At 40.8% G+C, this 14,635-nt stretch overlaps 1 long non-coding RNA gene across 1 annotated transcript; it reads left to right on the forward strand.

Moving 5' to 3' along the window:
- Positions 1-1,339: 1,339 nt before the first annotated feature.
- On the forward strand, positions 1,340-13,304 carry LOC142658770 (uncharacterized). Its single transcript, XR_012850178.1, has 3 exons — positions 1,340-1,617; positions 4,083-4,124; positions 12,628-13,304. It is a non-coding gene; the product is annotated as an uncharacterized LOC142658770 (long non-coding RNA).
- Positions 13,305-14,635: the final 1,331 nt, after the last annotated feature.

Consider the following 14,635-nt stretch of genomic DNA (forward strand, 5'->3'; position numbering starts at 1 on the left):
AATCAATGGGTCAGTGTGCTGTGGGTTGTTTCAACGCACAGCACACGGACGAAAATCACGTTTGTCTGAATGAGCCCTTAATCTAGACCAGCCGTAATTCAGATCAGTTGTACAGAAAAGGTTGCATGACTGGGCTTTGGAGGGAAGGCGTTTATATGTGAGATGAGGAACAGGAGGGGCCAGGAAGGGGATACAGCCGGAAGTGTTCAAGAATGACCACAGCATAGTGGGTAGTAACATTTCTACCAGCCAGAGGTGTAACTTGAAGCTCCTAGGCCCCAATGTAAAATTTATAACAGGGCCCCAATCTACCATATATCATTTATAATTCTGGTGTCTTACGTGGCTGAGGGGCTCTTTGACCCCCTCAGGCTCCAGGTGCGACTGCTACCTATAGCTACGCCCATGCCACCAGCCCATCCTAATTATAGTTAGGGTATGTTCACACGGCAGCGTCGATTACGGCTGAAATTACGGAGCTGTTTTCAGGAGAAAACAGCTCCTGAATTTCAGACGTAATGGCTTGTTGCAGGAGTTTTTCGCAGCGTCCATTACGGACGGAATTGGAGCTGTTTTTCCATTGTGTCAATGGAAAACGGCTTAAATTACGTCTCAAGAAGTGACATGCACTTTGACGCGGGCGTCTTTTTTACGCGCCTTCTTTTGACAGCGCCGCGTAAAAAAAATGACCGTCGGCACAGAACATCGTAAAGCCCATTCAAATGAATGGGCAGATGTTTGCAGACGCTTTGGTGCCGTATTTTCGGACGTAATTCGAGGTTAAAACGCCCGAATTACGTCCATAAATAGGGTGTGTGAACCCAGCCTAACAGGTGTGAAGGGGGACATGGGTAGGTGTGGTTTATGGTTTGGGTTTGCTGATGTCTATGCCCACTGCTAGGACATCCCGCCGATCACAAGAACGGTGGTCGCGTGTCCTCCGTCTGAATGGAGACGTGCGACTTACTTCTAAAAGGTTTTTGCCACTTTAATTAACAAAAAAGATTCGGCGAATAACCACAGGTACTGCTCGGTGTTGTTTAGTAGCATCCTCCCCACATAATTGCTCCGTAGGGGTATATGGACAGCTGAACAGGTTTTATTGTACTTTTTTCTTAATTAAATGTAGGTTTTATGATGTGTATTCAGCTTTTGTTCTTATTTCTGACTTTTTATAACCACTTCATCACACAACCCTAATGCTTTGTTATGGCTTTGCTGTAGTAATAACATAAGCAAAACAACGCCTATGACAGAGACGTCTCTCCCACTTTGCATTAACTGCTGTGTGCAAACACAGGCCCATCAGGAAACCAACGCCGCACAACTACGTCATCACTCCCGCCCACAGAGCGGCTACTACTCCGCGCAACCACGCCCCCTGGATGAGGTCGCTATGGCACAACACTCCCATTCCCCTCCCACTTGACCGACCCTCTTTTAACCACACCCAATCCCGTAGCCACACCCCTGTCACCGCCCTCCGCTGTTTCCCTCTCGTCTTTCTTTCTCTATTTTTTCCTCCTCAGCGCTTTCTACCCAGAATCCCTCGCGAAAACCCTACAATGAAATTTAAGAAGTTTTTTAGGTTTCGGCGCCATTTTCGATTGGACTGAGGTAAGGAGGGATTTTTTTTTCCCAGGGAATAACTCGTCGGAGCGGTTTGTGTCGTTTATTCTCGTTTCCCTTCCTCGGCAGCCGCTTTCTCCGCTTCGAAAAATCTTGAAAAAAATCAGGAAAAATTCCTGTGGTGTCCGGTGTGTTGTGGCGGCCTCCCCCCCCCGGCTCCGCCCGGCTAGAGGGAGCGACCGTTACCCGGGGATAACACCCGCCACACACTTTTGACTAATTTAAGTACGTTCATTATTATCACCTAGCGGTAACCTGCGCCCCACCTTACACCCGCTTATGAGCTGGCTGCACGGGGTGTAGGGCTCGGCACAGGACAGAAAGAGGGGGGGGGCGCGTCTACATCGCACTTTCTGCTTCAGGTTTTATTTCTGCAGTTTATTATGTTTTTTGTTTTATCCTTTTTATTTAGCTTTTTATTTTTTTTACTTTTCCCCAAAAATTGTGATTTTGAAGTTTTGACGTCATTATTCCTAAATAGAACTTATTTCCTCTTCTGAGAGACTCCTACATAGAGATCAGCTCTGTCCTCCGGCTGTTGTTTTGCAGAGAGGTTAAGAAGAGTCATCTGGCCGGGGCAAGAAGGGAGGAGGTGGGGGGGATCAATAAATGGGGGGGGGGATTATTACGGAGAGGACATGTCTAATAGGGGGGGAGGGGGGGTTAAGTAGGCTTTGTATTAGGAAAGTATTATGTGGGGGCTTTTTTCCCCCTTCTGAAGGGGGGGGGGGGGGGGTCTGGAGGACGCTGCCAGCTATGGAGGGTCAAACAAAGGGTCCGTGAGTCCTTTTTTGTGTCCGTCACCTAAACCTTGTTGCTTTATTATTTAACAAGCGCCCCATGTATCAATATTTGTTTATGATTTATTTATTTGTTAGATCTGGATTGGCCAGTGTACAGTGATCTTTTCCCTGCTCTATTAGGCTTTTTTAATACCTTATTTTTGGAAATAGTCATGTTAACATAATTCATTACAACCCTTTATTTTTTAAGTCAAGTTTTCCTTTTTAAATTCTATATATTTATAATGTTAGAACAGGATCTTTTAATTTGTTTTGGACAGTGGAAAAAAAAAAAAATACAGATGGTGGTGAAGACCCTGCAAATGCTTCTGACGGAGGTTAATGGAAATTTTTGTAGTATTTACATCCACCCGTGTACTTTATCTGGCCCCTCTGTCAGGATTTTTGGATGCAATGTTTTTAAAATATTTCTTTAAGTTGACAACCCATTTTGATAGTAAAGTAACAAAGGATTTTTTTTTTTTACCTAATATCCATATAATGATACAATTATATATATTTGTTTTAAAAAAAAAATTATTATCCCTCCCCCTGACACTCACTGCCAGCCTGTTGACTACAAAATTGCAATTTAAAAAAAAAAATATTTGTTGGCAGAAACGACTGGATGATTGATGGAAGAAGTTATTAGTAATATAGATCTATTATTCAAATACATTGCACCTGGCTACATGTTTTTAGGTAACCTGTATACCAAACTTGTGTGTCTAATTGCTGTAAATGGGTACAAAATACAATGTATAGGCCGCAGTGTTGAGGTATAATAGTGTAAGGCACATAAGATCGCGTCAGAGGATATATTTTGGCATTCTTTGTGCACTGTCCAAGACCAAAACGTAAGAGCTTCTACCGTAGTAAACAACTTTCACTGTTTACTCTTAGGGTCAGTCCAGACAGGTCTTGTACCAGCGTGGATATTAATGGTTCTCTGCTTTGCACATATGAAATCAATTTTGTTTTGTTACCTTAGCCTTGCACTGTCCTTCAGCAGATTAAAAAACACCTTCAGTGCATCTGGAAAAAAATTAGTCCTTGTGGCCATTATGAATCGTTTTAGCTGTGCTACACATCTGTATAATTGTTATAGAATATAATAAAACCATGTTTAAGGTCATTTAATTAAAGATGTGCGTTTTGCTTTTCTTTTGAAAGTAGAAGTGTCCTCAAATAGTGATGGGCAATACATGCAAAACTGTAGATACATCTGTAATGCCACAAAGATGTCAGAAAAGTGAAAACAATTATTAAACGCCGAGTACCCCCTGCTGAGGACAGTCCACAAGTGGTTTGTGTATGGCTATAAATCCTAAAAACCTTGTAATGTCAAAAATGCATCAAAATCCTAGCTATAGGGGTGTAACCCTTAACATTAACCCATGGAGTGATTACTGAATCTGTATCCAAACCAAAAATTTATTACACGACAGAAGTATGGCTTAACCAGAAGTAGAAATAATTCCTTGCTTGTGACAATTGTATGATTGGTTAATGTTTAATGTAATAAAATATTTTTTAATTAAATATGTATAAAAAAAGTCCTTTATTGTCTAGATCTGTTTTTTTCATTATTAGCTTTGTTGAACATGTAATTGCGTGTGCTGAATAATGTTACAGTCCCAGACTAACCATACTTTACAAATGTTGTTGCAGAGCTGGAACTGAAGCTGATCTAAATGTGACGTACTGATTACAGTAAGTCTGTTCCTGAATTTCTCAACCCGGTACTGTTTGAGATGCTGTGTGACTCTTACATAACCTAGTCCATAAAACCGAAATACAGGAGATAAAATCTAACGAATGCCCAGTTCCAAGGCTTAATGGTACAGTAATAAATATAGGGTGACCAAATGTGGTGTGTAGACAAAAAAACAAAAACTAACCTTCAAGGTTTGTAGATCGAATGGAAGTGATAAAGCTCATTGAGCAGGGTAGATATGAAACCTAAAGTTATCCATTTAAATGAGCCTGACCATAAACATTAAAAATACTGTTCGTCAATAATTGATTATTATGCATATATATTTCTGCTCTTTGTGTTTAATCAGAAATCTTAAAGGGAATGTGTTGCTAGAATTTTTTTTTTTAGTTAAACTGTATATAAATGATTACACATTGTTCTAATTCTTTTAATTTTTTCACAAGTCAGGAAATATTATAAATTAGATTCTAATTTATAACATTTCCATGTGCTGGTCACTAGAGGGAGCAATTCCCAAAATTGCAGCATTGGCATGTGGTAAAGCAACCTCATTGCTTTATGCTGCAAAATTGGAGAAGACACACTCGCTCTAGTGAGCTCACAGAATCCCCTTGTGTGAGCGCTCAGCCGCTTTGTTTCTGCTCAGCTTTTTCGGGAAAGCCGATGTATCAGAGTACGGGCTCGTAGACTTTCTATTGTGCCTGTACTCTTGATACATTGATTTCCGTAAAAAGCCGAACAGAAACGTGGCTGAGCGCTCACAGAAGGACATGTCAGAAGTTTGTCAAACGTTTAGTTACCCTTTAAAGGCTGAATTCAGGCATGCACTATTTATGGCGTCTATTATGGTCGGAGGGTGCGAGTGTATTTTCACACTCGCTGCTTTTGGCAATTTTTGGCTGCTGCAGTAATTTATTGTAATGGCCTGATGTGCTATTGCAGTAAATGGGACATTTTAAAATGTCATTAGCACAATGAGGGATAAACCAGAATTGTTTTCGGTCATACTTTGTGTTTTTTGTTTTTTTTTGTAATTACCTACCCAAAGACATAATTAAATAAAAATGCAGTATTGGAGACTACATTGTAACCTTTTTTTTCCTTTACTTATTAGAGGGGAAGTAGGCTCCCCTGATATGTATTCCTCATGATATTATACTAATTTGATCCTCTATTATTCCTCCTGGAAATAGGAGTAATGTGACAGCTGGTATTCACTATTCCTCTTGTCAACAAGGTGTATCCATACAGCCTGATACTATCAGCACTGATTAGGCAGTATTAGAGTGGAGGAACGTGCCCCCTTGGCATGGGGTATGATAACACCCAGTTGTTGTACATTACCAAAAGGAATAACCGAGGAATGGCGCCATGCAGAGTTCTAAGAAAAGATGTTCCAGAAATGCTGTCTTATGAGGAATGCAAGTATTTCAGGAGAAGCGGATAGGTCCTTTTTAACAATGCCGGCCATAAAATGACATTTAATTGACCTTCTGTTTCGTTTCAGTCTGTTTGGACATTCATGTTCTTTAATTGGACAAATAATGTAAGTTTTAGGAACCTGTTGGATGACTCCAGGCAATATTTTATTTTAGTCTCCCAATAATAACTTTAATCCCCTTACATTTGTAGGCACACGGTCTACCTGGTGCCAGTGATCTACCCAGCCCTGGTTTAATTACAGCATCCACACAGTCAATGCAAAAATAGTGAATGTGATTCTGATCAATTTGTGGTGTTCTATACAGACTACTGAACAATTCATTAGGCTGGTTTAACACGAAGCGTTTTGCTGCATTCTTATGGCGATTTTGGTGCAACCAGATGTTACGTTAAAGTCTAAAGCAAAATATGAAATGCACCACATACACTGCATTTTTGCTTGTGGCATCTCTTCAAACGCAGCATGCTCTGAGTGGCGTTTTCCCCAAAAGCTTTTCTATGGGTTTTAAAAAAACGCCAGAAAAAAACATGTACAAAATGATACTAAATGAAAAATGCCACAGTAACCTGGATCCAATATGTAGTCAAGATCCGTTTGAAAATGGATCTGTCACATCTCCGTGAAGAACAGAAGCCATGACGCTAATGTAAACAGAACCTGATACACTTTATTTATTTATTTTTTCCCCCTCCTCCTAAAACTGCTTTGTCTGTTTTAATCCTTGTAAGTATGAAGCTGACCACAATCGAGATTTTGGTTGGATGAAAAAGCAGGTTTAGACCATTTTCTGCCGACTGTCCTTGTCATCAAAAGGCTTGAATGAGCTTGACAGACGCTGCCCGAAGACAATTTGCTGTGAAAGAGTTCATATGCCATGTCGCTTTTTTTTTTCGGTCGATGTCAAGTTCTTAGCATGAATGACTTTCCAAACAGATCTGCATCCCATCAATGGAAGCCCAAGCCACAGATCAAGGCATACATCAAATGGCATATTATAATTTTAACTGGTAGTGTGTCTGTCCAGGATGACAACCTTCACAGATTAACCAAGTCTATCAGAAAACTCATCTGGAATCACTAATGAATGGTTAGCTTTAAACAGTCTAGAAAAAAATTGAAGAACTAGATTGTGACTTGTTTGGTATCCTTCCTAGATAATATCCTGTGTTTGTGTCTTCACAGTTTTGTAAGAGTATAGACTTTGGGGTTTACGGAGTTTCTGATTTTTCATTGTTGCAGTTCCAACCTTTTAAATGGTCACTAACTTTTCAGCAAACTTTGTAGTATTCAATAGTACAAGCAAATATACAAAACTTTGTCATATAAAAAAAAATGGCACTTTCCGTTTATCAGGCTCCTTTCTTCCACCCTCCTAACATTTCATTCACTCTGCTTTTTTGGTCAGACTATCGGCTCACTGAAAGATTAAATTACAGCTGCCCATAGAAGTCTATGGAGGAGGGAGCAGAGAGAGAGACAAGTGCTGTTGCAGCTTCTATTAAGTGTTCTTTCTCATCCCAGTGCTGGATTCTCAGCTACACAGCTCATTACTGCTGTATAATGTCCTCCCATGTTGCTGCTGTTTGGTGTGCTAGTGTCTCCTCTTCTTTGTATGCAGTGTATTGGAGAAATAGCAGCTAGCTCAAAGGCAACTGAAAATTATAGATGGAGCCTGCAGAGGGGACAGATCTTAAAAGAAATTCAGAATACAAGTCATATAATGGTCATCAATAGTTTTATCCCTCATGTATACACATATGACAGCTTATTCTGAAAAGTTGCTAGAAAGGTTAGGTACGCTTTAAGCGATTTTATGCTAGATAGTAGGGATGCATCAAAATTTAGATGCTGTGCGGGGATAAACGGTTCGATACTGTCAATTTATGTATTTCGATACTAAGCTGTGCGGCCGCACAGCTTAGTATTGAAATGAATGAAGAGAACATGGCGCGCACGCACTGTACAGCACCCGCGATGTTCTCTTCCTTCAGTGACTGGCCCGCTCGTCATTAGTGCCGGCCGCATCACATTAGGAGGGAGGAACGCTCTTCCCTCCCTCCTTTCTCTACTGCCACCAATGATCTGAGTATGTGAGAATGGGGGGTGAGGGGAATGTTGCGAGCGGCACAGGCAGTGGGCTCCTGATGACATGGCAGTGCCTGTGTCGCTTGCGCCGCTAGTGTGGAATCAGGATCGTGCTGCAGTGTAGTGACCGACCAGCCCCAGGCTTAGAAAGGAGCAAAAATGGAACTAAAGGTACTAGAGTAGGCACTAGTATTTTTTGCCGCCAGCGTTAAGGAACATTGGGGTTAATGTGACACACATTAACCCCCAATGTTGCCATTTATGTGAGGGAAATTATAGTCACTTATTGATGTGAGGCACGTGGTGTTATGAATTCAGTACCTCGATGTGCCTCACGTTAATGGTAATTAACCCCATAATGTACCTCACATTAAACCAATGTTGCCTATTATGACTGAGCGAGGTACTTGATGGGATCACTTACTATAATGATTATAATGGGCAACATTGGGATCATCTGTGAGGGGAATGATGGGATTAATTACTATTAGGCTTTATTCACATGGCTGTTTGGTCCGTCATATACGGATCGTATTTTGCTAGTATTTCCCGGACCGAACAGTTTAAGAAGCCGGGCTCTTAGCATCAGTTATCGATGATGCTAGGAGTCACTGCCTCCCCGCGGGAAAACGGTCCTGTACTGTAATCAGGTTTTCAGTTTTCCCGCGGGGAGGCAATGACTCCTAGAATCATCGATAACTGATGCTAGGAGCCCTGTGTTCAGTCTGTGACTGTGTTCAGTCTGGGAAATACAGGCAAAATACGATCCGTATATGACGGACCAAACACAGCCATGTGACTAAAGCCTAATAGTAATTAACCCCCTCATTCCCCTCACAGATGAACCCAATGTTGCCCATTTTAATCATTATAGTAAGTGATCCCATCAAGTACCTCGCTCAGCCATAATAGGCAACATTGGTTTAATGTGAGGTACATTATGGGGTTAATTACCATTAACGTGAGGCACATCGAGGTACTGAATTCATAACACCACGTGCCTCACATCAATAAGTGACTATAATTTCCCTCACATAATTGCAACATTGGGGGTTAATGTGGGTCACATTAACCCCAATGTTCCTTAACGCTGGCGGCAAAAAATACTAGTGCCTACTCTAGTACCTTTTAGTTCAATTTTTGCTCTTTTCTAAGCCTGGGGCTGGTCGGTCACTACACTGCAGCACGATCCTGATTCCACACTAGCGGCGCAAGCGACACAGGCACTGCCATGTCATCAGGAGCCCACTGCCTGTGCCGCTCGCAACATTCCCCTCACCCCCCATTCTCACATACCAAAACGATACTTTGCCAACAATAAAAAAAAACACAAAGATGTCCTTCCGTTTTCTGATGTGAGGCACACTTATCAATTTTGAACCTCCATGTGCCTCACAATTGTAATTAACCCCCTAATGTACCTCACATTAAACCAATGTCGCCTATTATGACTGAGCGAGGTACTTGATGGGATCACTTACTATAATGATTATAATGGGCAACATTGGGATCATCTGTGAGGGGAATGATGGGATTAATTACTATTAGGCTTTATTCACATGGCTGTTTGGTCCGTCATATACGGATCGTATTTTGCTAGTATTTCCCGGACCGAACAGTTTAAGAAGCCGGGCTCTTAGCATCAGTTATCGATGATGCTAGGAGTCACTGCCTCCCCGCGGGAAAACGGTCCTGTACTGTAATCAGGTTTTCAGTTTTCCCGCGGGGAGGCAATGACTCCTAACATCATCGATAACTGATGCTAGGAGCCCTGTGTTCAGTCTGTGACTGTGTTCAGTCTGGGAAATACAGGCAAAATACGATCCGTATATGACGGACCAAACATAGCCATGTGACTACAGCCTAATAGTAATTAACCCCTCATTCCCCTCACAGATGAACCCAATGTTGCCCATTTTAATCATTATAGTAAGTGATCCCATCAAGTACCTCGCTCAGTCATAATAGGCGAGATTGGTTTAATGTGAGGTACATTAGGGGGTTAATTACAATTGTGAGGCACATGGAGGTTCAAATTTGATAAGTGTGCCTCACATCAGAAAACGGAAGGACATCTTTGTGTCTTTTTTTTATTGTTGGCAAAGTATCGTTTTGGTATTGAGTATCGCAATACTACTCTAAGTATCCGTATTGAAGTCCAAATTCTGGTATAGTGACAACCCTACTAGATAGTAGTGGATAAATCAATTAAAGGGGGTGTCCAGTTTCAGCAAATGTTATTTTCTTTGTATAATTAAGTTATACAATTTCCCAATACTTTCTGTATTAATCCCTCCTATTCTGTAGAAACATTCATTGTTTACATGTAGTGGATACAATTCTGTCCATGGTCATGTGATGGACACACAGGTGCTGCGATCATTAGAGGACAGCTCTGATACACATACTGTAACGAGCCGTGCACCTGTGTCCATCATATGACCATGGACAGAATTGTATCCACTGCAAGTAAACAATGAATGTTTCTACTCAATAACAACAAGAAAAGATCTTGAAAACCATGAGAAATTAATACAGAAAGTATATTTGAAAATTGTATAACTGAATTATACAAAACATAATTAATTTTCTGAAACCAGACAACCCCTTTAAGTCTAATCTACTTGGTTTTCTTAGTTTTGAAGGAATAATAAGTGCTTTCGGTCATGCCTATATATTTACAGTAGAATCTCTACAGTGTCTCAAAATTAAGGAAACGCCCATATAAAATGAACACTGTTTAGCAGATGGTAATTCAATTTTAGACACAAGCTGTGGGGGAAGGGGGAAACCTGTTAGGCCATGTCACCAACGTGGTGGCCATCTTGGATTCAACTTCAGTTTTTCAAATAAGAAGGTAGGTGTGTGATACATCAGACTGGTAGAGAATTTCACCAGAAAAACAATGTTGTGCATCATGTTAAGCTCACTTTATTAATTTTCCTGTTAAAATAGTGATTATTCTTCTGTACAAGCGATGTGAAGGATTGCATTATGCATTATCCCAAGCAGAATGTGTTGATTGTCCTCCTTTCCGGTGAACGAAGCGCACGTGTCGTTGCAGAAGGTTTCAAATAGGCCTCCCATTAACCACACTGCACTTCTTGCAAAACGTCAAACCGGTTCTGTTGCCAATAAACCGAAAGCTGGGCGACCAAAAACCACTATGGATGTAGCAACAGCAAGCGCTTTTCTTATTTTATTCAGCAAGAGCCTGCAAAGTAGCACTCGTCTTCTGTCTCTTGAATGTGGGGTTAGCCGTGCCTCAATTCAGCAAATTTTGTCTACCCAAGAATGGCACCCTTACAATATTCATATGCTGCAAACCTGACTGAGGATGACCCAGGCCGTTGGATTGAATTTGCAGAATGGGGGACACATCAATTTAAGATTAACCCTTGTTTACCCTATCAGGTACTTTTCAGTGATAAAGTAAATTTCTTCATGAATTATAAGGCCAATACAGAATCGCCAATATTAGTCGAACACACACCCTTACTGGACTGATCCATCTAAAATGGTTGCCTCACCTAAAGGTATGGGGTACCCGAATTGTGGGACCTTTTACTTATAATGGAACATTAAGATCAGACCGTTACGCAAGGTTGTTTGAGAAATGAAGGAAACACGTCTTTATCTGAGGATGGAACATTTCCTCGTTGCAGACGCCTAACTTAATGTGCAGTTTCCCCAAAAGTGGATTTGTCGTAGACGTTCAATCGAGTGGCCACCAAGTTTCCCTGATTTTATCTCTTTGGGTTTCTTTCTGTGGGGTCATGTCAAGGCACTTGTTTGCTCTGTGAAGATGCAGAATGTTGATGCTTGTGCTAGCATTCCGTCAGATGTTCTGGTAAAAGTTCATCAGGAATCGGAGATAAGGAAAATCGTAACACTCAAATGGTGGACAGCATACCGAACACATTCTGTAGACCTCATGGTCAACTTTCTGGTTTCACATAAAATGACTGTTTTAACATGAAGGCGAATAAAGTTACATCAACATGAAGCACCCCGTTGTTTTTCTGGTGACGTTCTCTTCCAGTCTGAGGTTTCACACACACCAACCTTCCTGACTGAAGAACTGAAGTTGAATCCAAGATTGCGGCATTAAAGGTGGCTGCCATGTTGGCGAAGTGGCCTGACAAGTTTCCTTCTCTCCCCCCGTAGCTTGTGTCTAAAATTGGATCATCGTTGGCCAAGTAGTTTTAATTTTATATGGGTGTTTCCTTATTTTTTAGACACCCTGTATAATAATGGATAACTTTTTGACAACACACAGAATCTTTTGCTTTTATTATAATTCTTTGAACAGATGGTATACTAACTTGCTATGTCTGAGTACAAATCATGATTTAGAAACTCTTAAGCACTATATCTGAAATGGTCCACTTGTCATGCAGCTTAGTTTACTTACGTTAGGGGTTATATACAATGTGTGTGTATACAGATTTCTTAAAGGGGTTGTCCAGGACATGTAAAACAGGCTGCGGGCAGGGTATGGGCTTTAATAAGAGAACAAGTTATACTCTCCTAGTAAATCCCCCGCTGCTCCCGTGGTCTCCACTGGTCTGTTTGTCTTTACAGAATGTGAATCCAAACTTTAACCGCTAAAATGGTAGCAATTCCTGATAATCCAGTAATGTCTGGTCTTGGGCTGGGTTCACATTGCATGATAGTGTAGAAGATGAGAGCTGCACCACAACAGCTCCGTACACTTTCCGCAGTAGAAATCGACATACTGTGGATTTAAAAATCTGCACCACAGCTTGTGGATGAGATTTGTTCACATCTTATCCACTTTGCTGCTACTATATTCCACTGCGGCTTTTCCTTCCCCAAATCCAGATGAAAAACCCACAGCAAATCTGCCACGTGTGAACATAGCCTTACTGTTTGTCTATCTGTTTTATTTATACTATGCGTAAACCATTTTTTAATATTGATGTTGTATTTTTTTTTTTCTTCAGGTTGATGCGACAGTAGACCATATCTTGCTGGGAAGGTGTTCTCTGGGCTGAGGTAGCAGCACATCATGGTTTGTAGAAACAAGGAGATACAGACCATTCTGAGCTGCCTCTTCATGTCAGAAATGAGCTGCCCCTTAAATCTCTCTTCTCTGTACATGGAAAAACAGACCATTCTCCTTCTCTTTGTGTATGTATTTCTCATTCAAAGTGTTACAATTCGGTGCCCGAGAGCTGATTTTGGAGAGGTTTGTCATTGAAGAAAAAAGTAGTGATCTTGCAGATATTTTAAGGTCACTTCCCTTAGGCTAAGTTGAGATGTGGCGGGTGATTTCTGCTGCAAATATGCTGCAAAATCCGCAATTAAAAATCTGCAGCATTCTCTGATTTTTGTGTGTTTTTTTCCGGTACAAGTAGATGGGGTTTTGAAAGCCCCATCCACTTGTACTATAAATTGCTGCTGATTTGTACCGCACGTGTGCCACGTCTAGACCCGGAGTACAAGAGTAATTCTTATTTAGACTACTCTTCAATAAATTAAGACTATTTCTCATGCCACATGGTTAAAAAATGTTTGTTTTTTTTTGCTTTTTATACACTTTCCTGCAGTACCCAACTGCACCACAAGCCCCAATTGGTGAAGTTTTTTTTAAACTACTACAGTAGCATGCGCTTTTTCTGCTTTCACAAATCTGCCATAGCACGTTGTCCTGCATAAAACACCCACATAAACATTTCTTTCAATATTCTAGTCCCCTCTTGTGTAATTACAATTCCAACTCTTCAAATTTACTGCATTGACTTGCTCCTGTTTCCTTCCAAATAAATAGCAAATATGGCTGTGTGAACAGGTCTGTATCGTAGTCTGAGGTTTGTCATCAGTGCAGTGTTGGCTTTCATACGTGAACTACCACCTACTACTTTGTACTCTACCTTGTACTCTACTACAATCAGTTGGGCCAATTCAGATGTCTGTAATATAGTCGTAACCATCAGACCTTCTGCATTATCTACTGAACTGAAACTGGCCTTATATTGAGGACATCTTATTGCAAAATTTCAGGTGAATATCCTACCAATCAAGGCAGGATCCAGTAATATGGTTGACTTTGGCATACACCTGTGCATGACCACCTCTCGGTGTATGTAGTGATGCTGTAGCAGCACGTAAATACTGGAGTGTGATCGCTGTGCTGCTCTCCAGTATTACACTGCTGCTCTAGTAATGCTGCATCTAAGAAACGTTTACGTATATCTAAGAGTATATTGAGGCTCTTGGACTCATCACCCCCAAACATCACTTTCCATTTTACTGCTGTTTTTTCTCCTTTGGCAGAGCGTTCTTTTGCCGCCCTCGGGCACTCCAACCTCTGCATTCCCAATACCCGTGCTCCGTTTCTTTGCCATTTCAACATTACCATGTACTGTATGTACCACAACCGCTAATTAATAAAAGATCTGTTGATTACATAATGTGTTTCTTATAACAAATAGCATGTATAGTTGCAAATGTTCTAGGCACTCCAATCTTTGGTAAGGACATGAGAAACTGTTTAGATCACCCCCATCTCCGCATTGTGGCTTGTGAACAGCTGCAGTGCACATTATCATCCGTTCCATTAGTATTAGTCACCCATAGACTCTAACGGCATCCATTTAACTTGTATATAATTTAAAGGTCGTCAAAAAACGTGTGGCTCTTAGAATATGGCGACACAAACTTTTTTTTTAAACAGATTTTTATCGTGCAAGCACCGTAAAACATAAACCTTTATACATATGGTATTGTCATAATCGCATCGACACGCAGAAAAAATTATTTCTAATTTCTAATGCACGGTGTTCGCTAGTTAAAAAAAACAAGACGTTTTCACGGCCTAATTAAACTAAATTCGGCAAAAAAACTGAGATCAAAATGCTCAATATACCCCTAAATAAATTCTTTTTGGGGCTGTAGTTTCCCAAATGGGGTCCCTCAGGGGCTTTGCAAATGCGACATGACACCTGAAAA

Source organism: Rhinoderma darwinii, chromosome 8, assembly GCF_050947455.1.
Source record: "Rhinoderma darwinii isolate aRhiDar2 chromosome 8, aRhiDar2.hap1, whole genome shotgun sequence".
Lineage (NCBI taxonomy): Eukaryota > Metazoa > Chordata > Amphibia > Anura > Rhinodermatidae > Rhinoderma > Rhinoderma darwinii.